Source organism: Gymnoscopelus microlampas (genome assembly GCF_963454915.1).
Source record: "Gymnoscopelus microlampas genome assembly, chromosome: 19".
Lineage (NCBI taxonomy): Eukaryota > Metazoa > Chordata > Actinopteri > Myctophiformes > Myctophidae > Gymnoscopelus > Gymnoscopelus microlampas.
Genome location: NC_139956.1, coordinates 48,213,263 through 48,228,301, shown reverse-complemented (window position 1 = coordinate 48,228,301; position 15,039 = coordinate 48,213,263). Strand labels below are relative to the sequence as shown.

The 15,039-nt window shown below is 44.4% G+C and overlaps 1 protein-coding gene across 1 annotated transcript in view; it reads right to left on the bottom strand.

Moving 5' to 3' along the window:
* Nucleotides 1–15,039, bottom strand: part of LOC311035482 (uncharacterized protein) — an 87,771-nt gene that overhangs the window by 71,220 nt on the left and 1,512 nt on the right. The window lies entirely within an intron of this gene.

Sequence of the window (15,039 nt, the reverse complement as noted above, 5' to 3'; positions counted from 1 at the left end):
GAATGTATTGATGTCATTAGCTGTATTCTGTGTACTGACTGCACACTGTTTACATTTACACTTTTGAGTTTTCGATCAAATTGATAACACACACACACACACACACACACACACACACAAGCCAACACTGCACACGTGCGCACACGAACACACGCACACATGCACACACACACACACACACACACTTGACCGTGTGTCCGTCCGTCCGTATGTCTGAGCACGGCAAAGAAGCAACACATGCGCCACTTCAACACAAACACACACACACACACACACACACACACAAACACACACACACACACTTGACCGTGTGTCCGTCCGTATGTCTGAGCACGGCAAAGAAGCAACACATGCGCCACTTCAACACACAAACACACACACAAGTCGGCACTGCACACACGTAAATAAAGTGAGTACACATTTTAAAAGTACTTAAATTGAGTAAAAATACTTAAAAGTACTCAAAATGAGTAAAAATACTTAAAAGTTGAAAAAAAGATTTAAAATACTTAAAAGTTGATAAAAAGAGTAAAAATACTTAAAAGTTGATAAAAACAGTCTCGCTCGTACTGTCTGTTGCATTCAGCTGTCCTCCTGAGGGAAATGCTTTTCGCTGACGATGCAGCACTAGCATCCCACAATGAGGCTGGGCTTCAGGGGCTGATGGACAGGCTTTCATCTGCCTGTAAGGAGTTTGGTCTCACCATCAGCATTAAGAAGACCAATGTCATGGGCCAAGATGCTGAAACTCCTCCCTCCATCTCCATTGAGAAAAAGACTCTGGAATGTGTTAACACCTTCACATACCTTGGATCCACAATCTCCAGCGACTTGTCACTCGACACAGAACTGAACACCCGTCTTGCAAGAGCCGCCACAGTGATGGCCAAGCTGTCAAAAAGAGTATGGTCAAACAACCGTCTAACTGTGCGCACAAAACTCCAGGTCTACCAAGCCTGTGTCGTCAGCACCCTGATGTATGGCAGCGAGGCCTGGACCACCTACACCAGACATGAAAAACAACTAAACAGCTTCCACCTGCGTTGCCTACGCCGCATCCTGGAAATCTCTTGGCAGGATAAAGTTCCCAACACAGAAGTTCTGGAACGTGCTCACTCCACCAGCATGTTCACCATGCTGAGTCAGCGCCGCCTTAGGTGGCTTGGCCATGTCCACAGGATGGACCCCAGCCGGCTCCCCAGAGCTGTCCTGTACGGTGAGCTGTCAACAGGCTCCAGACCTCTTGGTCGCCCACGCTTGCGCTTCAAGGACGTCTGTAAACGTGATATGAAGCTGGCAGGCATTGAGCACAACAACTGGGAGGAAGCTGCAAAAGACCGTGGTGCTTGGAGGCGGACTGTCGCTTCAGGAACTCGCCTTGCTGAGGAGAGGCACATCTCCTTGCTGCAGGCGAAGAGGCAGAAGAGGAAACTGCTTGAAGCAGCCCCCACTCCAGTACCAGACCCTTCCCCATTCGTCTGCGACAATTGCAACAGAGACTGTCACTCCAGAGTGGGGCTGTTCAGCCACAGTCGCCGCTGCAAGAGAAATTGACCCCTCAGGCGCAACCCATCGTCATCACTGACGGACGGATGCCTATGATGACTTAAATTGAGTAAAAATACTCAGTAGTACTTCAAATGAGTAAATAATACTACTACAAATACTCTTTTAGTACCGCCTCAATACCAGTTTGAATGCCAGCGCCCACACATCAAATTGATTTGTACCAACTGAATGACAGCACACACTCATCAAACAGAGTAGGCACCGCTTACTCACACTGGGTGTGATTTTTTTTCATTATATTTAGATGTATGTTGTTTACTTGAAGTATATTTACAACAAACACTCATTCACTCAACACAACATTATACAGTGCATTCCAGTCTAATGTATAGTATGATGGTGTTGCTTGCCAAAAAAGAACACATCTACAAGCAAAAAAAAACACATTGTTTGTAAGCATGCAGATTTTGGCAAGGGACACCCTCATGCGATGGAGTATAAATTGAACTCAACAGTCTTCTTTTGAATGTATTGATGTCATTAGCTGTATTCTGTGTACTGACTGCACACTGTTTACATTTACACTTTTGAGTTTTCGATCAAATTGATAACCGCATTTAAAGGAAAATGAAAGTCTGCATTAAACAAATGTTAAGAACTGTATTAGATTGCATCATATACTTGACTTAGTTCATTTGATAGGGACAGTGCACATCAATGAATTCAAAACATGATTATGAATGTAAATATGCCGGATTTAGTAGCTCATTTCTATCCGTAGTTAACATTAAAACAAGGAACAAACAGGAAGGTAAATATGAATGTAGAGCTGTGCCAGTGCAGCGGCCCATCTCTCTCTTTCTCTCATACAGCGTGTGCGTGTGTGTTTTAGTTAAAGGGACTATGACATGGCCCGAAAATATCATGTATGATACTGTACGTCACGTGGACTCTCTGAAAACAGTTTGAAAATGGGGCGGGTCGTATCACAGAATGATTGACATTTGCAGTGGCTCTGCTGCTGCTCTGAGCTGGCCTGTCCTCTCGCACTCGCATCAAACAGACCAGGAAAAATGAGGAAGTGACCTCTACATAATTTGTCTTTTATTTGTAAATATGGGTATATAGAATATATGTTCTTAGTTATACCAACATTGTTCATATGAAGTAGTTTGTTTATGCTTATTTATTGAAATGGTAAAAATCGCTATAGTTAGAACGCTATGGCTCTCTGTCTCTCCGAGGGGGCTCTCAGCTCTCCTCGGATCCGCTGGTCGGGGGAGAAATGGAGATACACACATGGCGGGGTCGTGGCCGTCACAGCTTGTTTCTAAACAAACTATTCATTATTTTATTCATTCATTCTTCAGCATCTTTGGTTGATCATTTGCGTTACACAAACAGTTTCATTCACAACACTAGCACGAACCTCTCCCTCCGCTATATAGCTTCGAGATGAGGTCCCACTGTATCGGCTAGGTTAGAGCCGTTCTGTGTCCTTAGTGGGCGGGGAGAAGTACAGGCATTGTATCACCAGCAGTGTTGCCAGATTGCAAGAGAAATAAGCATATATACATAGAAACTAGCCGATCTACAAGCTCACAATGCGTCTTCATCTGCCGTCTACCCTCTGCTGTGTTAACATTATGGGTAATCCATTAAATTGGCAAATTAAATGTGAAACACATCAACTCTTAAGAAAACAAAAAGATATGCTGACAAATACACTCCCTACATTTGGAAACATATTTTTATTTAAATCAATATCGTCTCCAGTTAATGTAGAATCATTTTAAAAGTAGGCTAACTCTCATATCCTCTCAGAAGGAATGCATTGGCAGCTGCAGTTCATCGCTCTAACGGACCTCGAGTAGCGGTGGCGGCGCTGTCTCAAAAGTGGGCGTGAAATTTGTAGTTCCCGTCTGTCTCTATTAAACAGAAAAAGTGCTCTCTCCTGTTTGGCTTAAATGCTCACCTACCTGAACATGTACTTTATTCTGTTTACTAAAGAGCCGGAGAGACCCCTGTGACCGAACAAACACTCTGTAGCAATGATTATTATCAGAATATAGTATTTTAACCTTTTTAACAAAAATAAATAAAATAACAAAAATAACAAAAAATATCACTTAGCCTACCTTTAACTTTTCAGCATCAGATAGGCTACACATTCAATTTCGTAAGAAAAACAAAACAAAACATAAAAGACAAAAAGAAAATGATTTTCCCATTAGCCATAATACAAGAAGGGTGGGCACTAGGGGAACTTGGGCACCATCTTTTTGAGAAGACTGGGCACTAGGAAAGAGTCGGCACCAGGAACAGCGGGCACCGGGAAAACTGGGCAATAAGAAGAGTGGGCACCCGGAAGAGTGCGTACTTTGGGGGGAAGAATAGTGGGCACTAGAGAAGAGTGGGCAGTCTGGGCACCAGGAAGACTTGGCACTGGGACAACTGGGCACTAGGAAGAGTGGGCACTAGGTGCACTGGTGCACTGCCGGTGAGACTGCACTCCCGATGTGGGTACCAGATTCGCTCGGGCTACAATATCTAATCTTGCCACATCATGACGTTGGTCTTTTGAAAAAATATCATTGGGCAGAATTCTTATTAGGTAGATTTGCTGAAAGACTTATTTTTCTAATTTCTCTCTCTTATACCTCAGTGTTTCGGCCGCAGTTGTCCCGGGGAGCGACAACCCCCGGCCGGGGGTCCACGGGGGTCACCTGTGGCGGCCGGCAGTCCACGGCGGTCCGGGGGTCCACGCATACTGGATACAATTAATAATGTAAAATATAATTATATATTATTTATTATTATTATTATTACCCTTATTATTATTATTATTATTACCCTTATTATTATTATCATTTAATTATAATAATAATACAATTTATAATATAATATAAAATATAATATAAAAATCACACCCTGTGTGAAGAGGGTGGTGCCTTTGATGAGCCCCGTATTGACCCCCGTAAGGATGTTGTCATCAATGTTTGTTTATTGGACATACATACATACATACATACATACATACATACATACGGACACACGGACACACGGACAAAGCCAGATATAGGGGTGGTTGGCACCACCCAAAAATATAATAAATGTTTCAGCAAATCTACCTAGTAACAATTCTGCCCAATGATATTTTTTCAAAAGACCAACATCATGACCACATCATGATTTTCCAACGTCATGACGTTGTGGTCGCCACGTCATGACGTTGTGTGACGTCAATCACAGGAGCAGAGGACCCCGAGTAGATATTGTAGCCAAGCAAATCTTGTACGCACACCGTACTGTCACACGGTAGTCCGCTTCAGCTTTTGCCACAATTAAAATAATAGACGTTTATCATGTTCTGATCCAGGCGCGCGGGAAGTACTTAATAGCCAGGGGGGCTGAGCATCGGGGGGAACATGCTTGACGCATGCACGCGCGCGCAGCGCGCGTGCATGCGTCCCGTGCGCGCGGGCTTCGCGCGCGCGCGATTTTTTGCGGGTTCGGGTCTAAAAATGGTCGGGTTTGGGTGGGTTTTGGCACTTTTTTTCCTTTATTTTATTTCGGTTTTAACACATTTCTTAAACACATTTCCTTTCAAAAACAGCATTTTTTTTATGCAGTCGGATAGTCACTGCTTTCATAACCAATAACCTTTTTTTTTTTAACAATACACATTGCCAGAAACTAACATTCGAGCTAAACTAAAAGCAGTTTAAAAGCAAACAATGATGGCACGCTGATGGCACATTACAAAAAAAACGAGTATGCTATTATTACATACAGACAAACTGAAACTGCACAGAGGCAGACAATGTTTCAAAGAAAAAAATCAGCCTAATAACACGTCCTGCTCCAGTGCTCCTTGTATTTTTACAGTGGCATCATGACAAGAAAAAACTAAAACACACAGGTCCTGCGTAAATTACGCATTACAAAGCAGCATAATGCAGTTAAATGCACACATTAAATGGCCACTGGCCATCTGCCATAATTCAATTACAACAACAAAACAGTCCTGCTGCATGACGGCGCATACATAGACAATCAGTTAAACAGTGACAGGAAAGTGCTCGGGTAGTACAATACAATAATATATTATAATATTCAATGGAGAGGCAGAGATCTGGGAGGGAGGGGGAGAGAGCGAGAGCGAGAGCGAGAGAGAGAGAGAGAGAGAGAGAGAGAGAGACACTCGCTGCATCTGTGTAGGAGAGAGAAGAAAAAAGGAAAGATGCTGTCGGTTAACTGGACAAGTAAATGCACAGCAGCAACTGCAGCATTGTTACAAAGAAAAAACTATTATGCAGGCTGCAGACATGAGCTGCACAGCATAAAATAAAGCCATCTTACCTTGATTCACACGGCACCTAACGTAGCCTTTCGTTCTGGTGTGTTGCTGATGAAAGTTTTAACAAGGCATGGTATGTCCAACTTGTCCAGGATATCACAGTGCGTATTCATCATAGCAAGATGTGTCAACCTCTTCTGGCTCATGGTGCTTCTCAGCCAGGTTTTAAGTCGTCTTAAGCTGGAGAATGATCTTTCTGATGAGGCAGCTGACACAGGAAGGCACAAACAAAGTTCCACAAACATCTCAGTCTCTTTAAACATTTGCCTTGTCTCTGAGTGTAGTGCGGCTAGAAATTCGGCAACGTCCTGGGTAGATTGTATCGTTTTCTCCTTGGTCAGATCTCCCAGCATGTGCAGCTGTCGCTCCAGGCGGGATCGATCAATCTCTTTAGGGATTTGAACTTCATCCAGTCCTGAAAATTTTAGATTGGCTGCAGCAATAAGGGTGGCTTCTCTCTGGGCAGCTACTTTCATCCCCTCTTGGTCGAATCTTCGTTTTATCTCGGAGTTGATCAAGTCCAGGGCTTCATAAAAGTGAGGTGTCCACTGTCCATGTCCTGGCCTTGACTCCACCACAGTTTCAGGTTCAGTGGTGTGGCGAAAACGGGAAGGGGTTTTGCTCGTCCTGGAGCTCGTGGGTTTGGGCATCACAAGGTTGTTAAGGGCTGCGCAGGTGTTAACTTTGGCCATGAGATTATTTACTGAATCGTCGCCCCTCAGTCGTTGCATCTGTTGCTCAAGGACCTTAATGCATTCCAGGGCTGCACCAGCAGTGATCTTTGGGCTCTGGAGAGTTCTGGCCACTGTCTCGGAAGGTCCAAAAATAGCTTCACAGCACACCAAGCCGAAATACGTAGATCCTTTCTTTGCCTGTGTGTACAGTCCAGACACTTTGGCACGAGTGTCACCCCGCATTCCCTTCTTGTCTTGCGCCAACACTTTTAGAGTCTCGAGAAGTACTGAGTAGGATGAGATAACTCGTGAGATGGCATTGGTCCGAACGCACCACCGAGTAGGACATAGCCCCAACATATTGCACACCACCTCTTCTGTTCCAAAAAGAGACTGAAACAAAGCTTTGCGTTTGGATGATTCTCGGATAACAACCGAAACTCCTTGAACAAAGTTTAATGCATCAGCGATTAGTCTCACTTCCCTCGCGACCTCCTGCAGAATAAGGTCCAATGCATGGTTACTGCAATGAATATATAAGGACCCTGGGCACTCTATTTTGAGTTTCGCTTGGACACCATTGATTCGCCCAGACATGTTAGCTGCACCGTCAAAACAATATCCTTGCACACGTTCAAAAGGCAAATTAAAACGTAGAAAGATGTCTTTGATCAATGAAAACAGTGTATCTGCTGTCGAGTCAGGTGCACTGTAGAATCCGAGAAACATGTTGTGTGCTGTCAAACTTGAATCCACAAACTGTAAACAGCAGGAGAATTGCTCACTTGTACTGATGTCTGTCGTTCCATCAGCTGTAAATCCAAAGAATGAACACTTCTGAGCCTCAGATGCAATCTCACGTTGTATCATATGTGCAAACATTTCAAGTATCTCATTTTGTATCGTGTCTGACATCCAATTGTCTCTACGTAAAAGCCATTCTCTTGCTTTTGGTAAAGCATGTGTTCTCTCTATCATCATTTGCCAAAGTGCACCATCACGGTGACTGTGCCCTCTGAGTGGCATTCCCTGACGACCCAGGTATTTAATGGATCTAAATAAAAGTTCTAATACTGTCCTGGCAATCTGTTGCTCTCTGGCTACAACTTCGGATAGCAAAGCATTGATAGGAGTTTGTTTGAGCAAAGCTAATGCACGGATTGAATCGGAATGCAAATCTGTCCTCTCGTGATGACCAAATTTTTCTCTTGCCTTTTTCCAGTTGTTAAATCCTCCCTTGGCGAACGCACTGCTGCCACCAATACCACCGTTGTCATGCAATAATCCCTTTGTCACTGCTTGGTTGCAAATGAAGCAAAGCACACAGTCTGTTTCTTCTATATAATGCAACCAATGCCATTTGTCATACCAGCTTTTTTGAAATGTTCTCTCAAATGTCTCCTTGCCAATTTTTCTTCCAGGAAACTTAATGTTTGGTTGAAAGGGCTTATCATGCTCAGAAGTGCCCACAACAACAACATTTTTTTCAATGTTTTGTTGTTTATGCCCCAAAACGGTGTCTGCTGTAGTAGGCCTAGTAGAAGTCTCTGGCTCTGCTAAAGTTCCTCCTCCTGGCTGTGATTCATCTGAATCTGACAACACAACAGAATCAGAATCTGTTGTGGCAACAGTGTTGTTGCTTTTTTTAGTTTTCTTTAAACTACTTTGTCCAGGTGAAAAAAAATCCGATATGCGTTTCTGTTGATTCGCCATGGTGTTGTTCACTGACAGAGGCTGTCAGCTCAGTAACTATCATTTCGCCTTCCGTATTGAACTTTGAAAGACCCGGTACCAGTATCAAGGTGACCACGTGATTCACGTGGTCACCTTACTATGACGTGATTAGTAAAAGTTAAAGCAGCACCTTTTTCATTTTATTCCCAAAACAAAAGTTAAATACATTATTGTTTTAATATATATGTGGATTATATATATACTTTTTTTTTTTTTTTACTTTTTTTTTTCAAAAAAAAAAAAAAAAAATTTAAAAAATCAAAAATTAAAAAAAAAAAAAAAAAATCCCTTCCCATCACCAGGGGGGCTGCAGCCCCCGTAGCCCCCCCCTTCCCGCGCCACTGTTCTGATCATGTAGGCTACTGTACATGCTCACCTAACCAATAATCAGAAAACACAAACAGTGTGTGTGTGTGTGTGTGTGTGTGTGTGTGTGTGTGTGTGTGTGTGTGTGTGTGTGTGTGTGTGTGTGTGTGTGTGTTTGTGCATGAATGTGTTCAATGGTTCATGGAAACTTGTGTGACATGACGTCTTTGCATTGGCTTCACACATCAGCACATAGCAGCATGTAAAGACAAGGTGTCAGTAGTTTGTAGTTGTTCCATCCATGCTTATTGTCTCCGCCAGGCCGAAAGGCATGGCGAGAGAGTATGTTTTACCCTCCGTCCGTCCTTCCGTCCGTGTGTGTGTGTGTATGTCCTGTCTGTGTGTTACCAGCTAATCTCCGGCACCGTTGGCCCGGTCGCTGCAAAACTGTGCACACCCACTCCCTGGATGCCAATTCAGAACCTCTGCCCCACATTTTTCACATGGGCCTGTTATAGCGCCACCAGGAGGCCGATTTGTGCAAAACCCATTTTTTCCCATTACACCTACAGCTTTTAACCAAACGTCATGCAAATCGGTACACAGTATCTCTATAGTCATGTGATCAACCCGGATCTGTCCGATTTCCCATATTGCATCCTCATTGGCTAAGGTTGGCTTCCAAAGTTTGCAGGATTGGTCCGTTTTGAACAAACTGCCTCCAATCATGAACGCAGCTTGCCATTTCCATAAAATTGCACACGCACATTCCCACTAGGCCGAGGAAGAAATGCCACTTGAACATTTTCAAATCAGCCTCATGGTGGCGCTATAACTGGCCGATTTGCATTTTAACTATAACTGCACCAATCTGCGTGAAACTTTGCACGCACACTCCCTAGAGGCCAAGGAAAAACATTGGACTGCATTTTTCACATCTGCTTTTTACAGCGCCACCATGAGGCCGACTTATGTAAAATACATTTATGGAGATTATTCCTTCAGATTCTGTCCAAAAAACACGCAAATTGGTACACTGCATCTCCATAGTGATGTGATTCTGATGGATCTGTCCGATATTTCATATTCCATCCTATTTGGCTTACAGTGGCTTCCAAAGTTTGCAGGATTGGTCAGTTTTAAACAAAATGCCTCAAAACATGAATGCAGTGTGCAATTTCCGTGAAAGTTTGCATGCAGATTCCCACTAGGCCGAGGAAGAAATGCCCCCCTTTTCACATTCACATTGGCCTTTATAGCGCCACCAGCAGGTCTAATTTAGCAAAACACATTTTTGGAACAAAATCCCTCAATGCTACCCTTTTCACATTGGCCTATTATAGCGCCACCAGGAGGCCACAATAACCTACCTGACCTGGCGGAGACCTGTGTTTGTTGCTTAACCCGATCTTCTACCCTGAGCTAGGCTAGCAAAATTTGTGGGAAAAAGGTGGATCATGGGCCCCAAGCCGAGAAGCAGTCGAATCAGTTTGTTTTGGGAGGTTTGAAGCTTAGTCTTTAGTGACATTGAGATGGTGGAGTACCAGGAGGTATACAAGCATAGTCAAAAAGGGGCTGAATGAGGGCTCCTGAAAGAGTCCTGAGAGCACTTTTGTTGACAAAAGAGGAAATTCTGCCCTAAAACTACAGGGCAGAAGTTCCGAATTACGGTGTCACACAAAAGCATCAAGAGTAGCAGATCTACAAGCTCAAAGTGCGGTGCGAAGCGACATGTTTTGAGCTTGTCGATCTGCTACTTTTGCTATTTTTTTATTCCTGAAATGTAACCATTTTGGTCATAATGAGGTTTCGACCTGACAGAAACGATACACACTATTCCATTATATGGTTGTGTTATTATTGTCTCCGCCAGGCCGAAAGGCATGGCGAGTGTTTTACCCCCTGTCCGTCCGTCCGTGTGTCCGTCCGTGTGTGTGTCCTGTCCGTGTGTTACCAGCTAATCTCCGGCACCATAGGCCCGCTTGCTGCGAAACTGCGCACACACACTCCCTCGATACCAATTCAGAACCTCTGGCCCACATTTTTCACATGGGATTGTTATAGCGCCACCAGGAGGCCGATTTGTGCAAAACCCATTTTTTGACATTACTCCTTCAGATTTTATCCAAACGTCATGCAAAATGGTACACAGTATCTCTATAGTCATGTGATCAACCCGGATCTGTCCGATTTCCTATATTCCATCCTGATTGGCTAAGGTTGGCTTCCAAAGTTTGCAGGATTGGTCTGTTTTGAACAAAATGTCTCAAATCTGCCTCAAACGCAGCTTGCAATTTCCGTGGAATTTCACACGCACATTCCCACTAGGCCGAGGAAGAAATGCCACCCATTTCACATTGGCCTGTTATAGCGCCACCAGCAGGTCTAATTCAGCAAAACACATTTTTGGAACAAAATGCCACAAATCATGAATGCAGTGTCCGATTGCTGTGAAAGGCCTAAGAATAAATGCCACCCTTTTCACATTGGCCTATTATAGCGCCACCAGGAGGCCACAATAACGTACCTGACCTGGCGGAGACCTGTGCTCCAAGGAGCACTTTTTCTAGTTCTTTCAATGTATTTGCATACAAATGCTGTGATCAAAAGTGCTAATGGTCACCAGTGAATGAGCACACTATCATCATTAAAGGCGTGCTTTCCAAGTTCCCATTGTTTTGTGTGGAAAGAACATCGTACCAATAATGGTGGCTCATTTCATTTAAATAAAATAAACTCTTCATCACATCATGTAAAACACTTTCTGTGGACACAAATCCCAAGACTTCAGGTGCCCACTCTTCCTGGTGCCCATATTTCCTTAGTGCCCACTCTTCCTAGTGCCCAGTTTTCCCGGTGCCCACTCTTGCTGGTGCCCACTCTTCTCCCCCAAAGTGCCCACTCTTCCAGGTGCCCACATTTCCCATTGAGTAGATCTGTAGGGGGCGCACTGGAGTAACTAAACATTTTTCCATCCGGTGGAATATTTTCTTTTCTGGTCAAAAATGTTTTAAACGTGAGGTGGGGGGCTCAGAGTGTTCCCACTAAGTAGGCTTTCAACATATTAAAACCATCTTTGTTTTGGTCAGTAGCTAAAGTGTATCTTTTATTTTTTTACTAGAGACGAGAGGCTGAGCTACCGGGGGTGTGCGGGCAACGCCCGAAAAGTCCCTTAAGCCAAATTCCAATACCGAAAATCTCGGCCACTCGCTCACTCCGACTTCGAACCGGAAGTAGTCGCGGTCCAATTGTTCATGTGCTTCTTGGAGGAGGCGAGTGGAGTCGAGTGGAGGAGGCGAGGAGGCTCTCCACTTCCGCATTGAGCGAGTGTACATCAAGTGTACGCTCGACATAGAGTTAAAAATAATAGAGAGGGCACCCAAAATCTCCTCCCATCCACTTGCATTGAGTTGCTCACCCAGCGCATGGGCCTAAATCACCCCTTCTTCCGGGTTGTTAAATGTGGTGGCCGCGGCCTATTATGGGCCCAATTCGTCACTTCTGTGATGCGTTTTGCGTCACAGAAGTGCGCAGCCCCGTGCGCAAGCTCGTACGCATGCTCGTGAGTCGAGCCCATTGGTCGAAACCGTTTTCGCTCATTCATGTTGAGGCCCCTAAGCTGCAGTACCATGAATGGCCAGCATGTCCATTTGGCTTCAATGAAACCACTGGGTTCTGGGGGCTTGACGCTCGACCGCTCTCAACAGCTCCTCCGCGGCAGACATCCGCATCACGTGTTCACGTTTTTTTTTCCCTTCTCCCGTGACGTATACATGATCCTCCTCCACATGTGGCCACACAAACAATGCTTGAAACCCGAAACCATGCCGAAAACACCGGCCGCCGCCCCCCCCTTCGTCCCCGCTCACTCGTTGCGCATCTCACACACACACACACACACACACACACACACACACACACACAAGGGCGCCGATCACGTGGGGGCCTCGGGTCCACAGCCCCCACGCTCAACTGATGAGCCCCTCAATTTAATTTCCATGACTATAGTGCAAAGCAGCTCTCTGAAGTTTCAAATGGTGCCCGCGACCGCCGCGAGAGAGACGCATTCAACGCGCCGGCCGTTAACACCTATAGAACAATAGCCAGAAATGTAGGAATCTAACACCCCTACCCAGCCATCAGCCCTTGTAAACCTGCTCTGTAGTTTGATGTGTAGGCCAGGCGCGTATCATTGGGGCCAACGAGGCCATGGCCCGGTCTGTAGACCCAGCTTGCCCCTGTGTAGGGGCAAGTTCCGCCAGGGGAAAAAAACTAAAAATCAACATTAGCAGCCCCTCATCCTATTCTGTTGTAGCCGACCACAGAAAGTCGCCTTTGTTTTCAAATGGGGCTCATTTGCATTCGGCCGAATTGTTAATGAGTGGCCATTAGGAAACCAGTTTAGCCATCAAACCGGTTTCCTCCCCCCTAGCCCGGTTCTGGCCCGGTCAACGTTAGAATCCACCAAACGCCACTGGTGTAGGCTAAACCTAATGTGACAATAAACCTGATTCTTCTTGTTTCTTGTTTCTTATAATTATTTTAGTTTGATTGCTTTTACTGTAAAGTTAATTTTACCTTCCTTATAAATTATAATGGCCCTCTATAACTAAAATGAGATACTCAGAGGCAAATATTGTACTTTTACTCCACTACAATTATTTGAAAACTTTAGTTGCTAGTTACTTTGTAGATTTTGATTATTATTACAAAACAAACAGTAACCACTTCATTATTATTGCTATTTGAAAATAGCAGATCTACAAGCTCTCAATGCTCACGAATCACATTTGAGGCATTGTGAGCTTATAAATATTTTCAAAAGATTTGTATACATTGAAAACTTGAAATGGGACATTTTGTATAATGAGTACTTTTACTTGGTACTCTAGAGAACCAAGTAAAAGTACTCTACATTTTTTAACATTTCTACATTGCATTGATACTTTTACTTATGTAAAACATTTGAGGATGGGACACACTGAAGGATGGGTGGAGTGTTGTTTTATGGTCATTTAATGAATGAATTAAGCAAAAGAAATCGCGCGCGCTCCGCGCGCGTGCATGGCCGGCATCGCGGTGGGTGGGGGGAGGTGGGGGGAGGCGGGGGGGAGGGGAGGGCGAGTGGTGATCAAGTACAGCCCCCATGGCCACGCACAAAAGACGGCATGCCTGCACACACACACACACACACACACACACACACACAGTGTCTGAAAAGACCGCAACAAGCCACTGGCTTTATTGCGTTATATGATATAAAGCATAATACATACAATTGTATATTGTAAAATATATTGTGCACACTTATTCTGTCTCAAAAGCAGATAGTTTCTCTTCGTGCATGCCTCAATGCAGTGCACGGACTACTATAAATGACTGTGACAAAGATTATATTAACATTGTTAACTTCTGGGACGAAGAAAAAGAAAAGAAACGGATGGAAAACGGAACACTTGTCCTAAAACACACTGGCCCATTTTTTTTCACGGACCGAGACCGCCGGATTAGACCTGGGGCGAGGGTGTTTTAGGACGAGAGGTGCGCGAGCACCGCGATGGAGAAGAAGGACCCGCCGATATTTCCTTTTTGCTTAATATTGTTTGATGGTGAAACAATCATGAGTGATACACATGAAAGAAGACCCTTCACAGCTAATAGAGAATTTTACATTTTAAGAATCGGTTCAGAATATGCATCCACCGTTCTGCGCGCCCCTCGGCTGCGACGTTTCCTTTTTGACACACATCTACACGTCATGGAGTACATTTTTGTACTGGGGTTCTGGGGGCTGTACGAGCAAAAAGAGGGACAGGTCAGGATTTAATTCATAAATGTAAATTTGCTCATCACTCATCACTGGCGCTTCATTCACTATTTCAGGAATAAATGGCCTTGCACAGCAATGTTAACTATAAAGATAACAATGTGGCCGTCCACATTGAGGAATTGTCTATTCTTATATTCTGTATAATTCTATAGCTGCATATTATATTATTCTATGCATGTATATTTTCATCCACGGCTCTGGTCCAGCTGTGTGAGATGTCATAAGTGATCGCGGAATTTGCAGTCGCTTTGAAATTACGCTGCTGAGTGCAGTCCGATCCTTTGAGGGAAACCGCTCGACCACTCGTCCTCGCAAATAATCCTCGGCTCCTCGCAGGGGCGGGGCTTAGGCGCGAGTGGAGGAAGCGAGGAGAGTGAGCGAGTGACCGAGCTTTGGGGAATGGAATTTGGCTTCGTTAAGGAGAACTCCTTCTAACATGCTATTGGACCAGAGCTGGTCGGAGCATGTGTGCAGTCGCGCGCGTGCAGGCGCGTGTACGTGACGCCAGTGGTGGAGAAAGTAGGGCCTTTTCTAAGGTATCAATACTGCAATGTAGAAATTAATCTGTGTTCAAAATGTCACTTGAGTAAAAGTACAAAAGTATTGGTATCAAAATATAATTAAAG